Below are 3280 nucleotides of genomic sequence, written 5' to 3' on the forward strand. Positions count from 1 at the left end.
ACATCTGAAGGACAGAGGACACTCGTTTGAGGACCACCAGGTGCACATTTTAGACAGAGAAGATGGATGGTTTGAAAGAGGTGTCAAGGAAGCCATCTACACCAGGGTCGAGAAGCCGTCATTGAACAGGGGAGGGGGTCTACGCCACCACTTATCCCCCACTTACAATGCTGTCCTTTCATCACTTCCCAGGAAACTCAACAAACGTAACCTATTGACCTCAGGTGAAGATGCCAACGATGGTCGTTCAGTCTTGGCCACAGGTAGTCTCAACGACTGTAACGACTGTCGTCACAGCAACAAGGAACACTAACGAACCAGCGGTATCGATGACCCGGGCCAACGACCCCACTGAGGTTAAATAGCTGAGTTTCCCTGCCACTCAGTCAGAACTGAAGAAGTCCTTTGGATGAGGGATGAAACGTCTTCCAGTATCTTCAACCAAGTCCAGTTGCCCTTGATTTTAACCTTCGTTGGTTAACATCATGAAGCATCCTAAGTAAGCTACCTTGAAGACGGAGATGGTGCAGTGACGCAGGATCACCATCACCATCAAGGAATGTGTAGATTGTACGAAAGCACCTCACAAGAGTGTGTTTATTATGAATTCTTCTCATAAATGTTAGGGTCCAACAGAAAGGGTGGTCAGAGCGATACTGATTATCACTGACGTTCCAGTGTAGAATTAAGCTGCAGTTTGGATGTTAAAGTCAAAGTATTTCCCCAACTGTGTTTGCTTACATAACAAAAGATAAACTAGCCTAACAGTGCTCTAATTAAAATACAATATTGGATTCCAGTGCAGTGGTTTATGTCAGTATATAAGTGATTCTGTTTGTACATTAAAACTATTCTCCTGTTTGTAATTACTTCCCAACACACACAAAAAAGAAAATTTTACCATGCTGTATGGCAATAAGCCTGATAGTGGAATAATAGCTCATCATCATGTTCTGATGCAGTTAAGAATTCATGAAAAATTAATTTCTGCTTATCAGTGGGGAAGTGAAAAGGGATTTTCTGAGGAATGAACGCCACTAATTGCCTTTTCCCCCTTCTCATAACAAGAGCTACCTTTTCCTTATTTTAATAATTGTTTTAATGTGGCATTTAAACCAATAAAGGCACCAAACAGTCGTAAATGGATACTGGCAAGCTGGCTACTGCAAGGACACAAGCTTTCTGATGACACTACACATCAGTAAATAATGTTCGTCAAGAGACGGATGCATAATCATATATATCTATATATGCTGCATACAACACAATTGTGCATGTGCTTGCGTATATAAACTGACGATCCCTGTTCTGCCTCAATGAATCAAATGTGCGCGGTCCCTCACTCTGAAAATAAGGACTGCTTTTCTGTTTACTGAGTGGTAATTTGAGCTTGACTAGAGCCCTAATCACTCATTCAAACACTCTCACTGAATACTCCTTTGCGTCGACTCAGCCCTGCTCCGATGAGCTTACTTCAGCTCTACTCTGCTCAGCTTGATCCAAATGTAGCTGGCTGTGTTTCCCCCCTGCCCAGCTCAGCTCGGCTCAGCTCAGCTTAGCTTAGATTTTAGGGGTTTCCTTTAAGATCATCTTGCGTTTTTAGCTCAGCTGCAGGCCAGCCTAGTAGAGAAAACTTTCCAACAACCGGGATGATGGTTTATGAAGGCGTCTGCAATATGTATTTTTGAATAGATCGGTGTGTGTTTGTTTGCCAACACAGAAGCAGAGATTAGTATTGTCAGGAATAACCAGAGCAATTTCCTGAGCCAGGAAGCTTGTATCAAGGCTCTCCACTTGCTGGCATGTCCCAGAGGATGCCTTTTTCATGAGCTAGACACTATTGGTGAATGGGTGGCAGCAGGAGTGTATGTGTCAGAGTGGGGCTCGGTGGTGGGAGTGTAATATTCCTCTAGTTCAGTAGTTTTCTCTAAATGTTGCCATCAGAATTGTCTGGATCACCGTGTATTTGACCATGTGCAGCAGGGAGGAGCAGAAAGTACTTTATCTGTGTTTTTCAGGCTGCGAGTTGTGGTCACATCAACGCGCCTTGACCCAGATTGTGGTCTGACAGTGACACATGGCCAGGTGCTGTTCTGGTGTCGGGGGGGGGGGGGACATTAGTCCTGGAGCCTCATTAATCATGATGGGAATGATTCCTAATCACAGGGCAGGGCCTCACGGTGTGTGTTTCCCTTTCTCCTTCCTCAAATTAGCTAAGGCCATTAGCCAATATAGGAGGTACTCCAAAAAAGTAAAGAAAATGGTGGCATTTGGTCTGTAGCTAAATTACATTGAACTCAAAGGTGACAAGTGGAAGTGGGTGGGTAAAACTGAAAATATGCAGAAGAGTGAAGAATAAAGTTGAAACTAGATAAATATTTGAACAAGATGTGTTTAAAGCACTTGGTGTGTAAAAAAAACAAATAGGAGAAAGTCAGAGAAACTAATGGGATTTGGTAAAGTATCACTGTTCAGCCAAACACAGACAGAAAAGGCCCAGAGCTACATGAGCAAGAATCATGCATCTACTATGCATGATTCTTGCTCATGTAGCTCTGGGACAAGTGGAGTATAATATGTGTGTTGGTCGAGTCGGGTGGAGGAATATGTTAGACTGGTTGGCTTTCTTGTGTTTGCACTGTAATTAACAAGAGACATTCGCACCCCGGGGGGTTCGGAGGAAAGCTGGTTTTGATATTTAAATGAGCTGTGAGTTTAGGGCGGCGAGGCCTCTGAGGTGACGCGATGAGTCACCGAATGTCCTGACCTGGCTGCTCCCAAACTGTAAATTCCCAACAGAGGATACTTGTTCACATCCCAAGACACACACACACACACACACACACACACACACACACACACACACACACACTAATTTGTTCCTCTATCCCCTGGGGACATCTCATTGACATAATGCCCTCCCTATCCCCTTACCCTAACTTCAACCATCATAACTACCAAGTCTTAACCCTCTAAAAGAGGTCTCCATCTGTGTGGACTCCAGTTTCTGTCCCTACGGTGACGAGTCCCCATCGATAAGTGTGCATTCAGGTTCAAGTCCCAACTGGGAAAATATGAAACACTCACAAACACAGTATCTGGCCTAGTTCACATGTAGGATGATTCTCTTGTCTCAAATGATTTTTGTTATATAAGAAACCAAATCAAATTGGTGCATAAAGCAGGCATTTCCAATATGCATAAATGTGTGTGTGTGTATATACACTCACCTAAAGGATTATTAGGAACACCTGTTCAATTTCTCATTAATGCAATTATC

The sequence above is a fragment of the Micropterus dolomieu genome, linkage group LG17 (assembly GCF_021292245.1).
Source record: "Micropterus dolomieu isolate WLL.071019.BEF.003 ecotype Adirondacks linkage group LG17, ASM2129224v1, whole genome shotgun sequence".
Lineage (NCBI taxonomy): Eukaryota > Metazoa > Chordata > Actinopteri > Centrarchiformes > Centrarchidae > Micropterus > Micropterus dolomieu.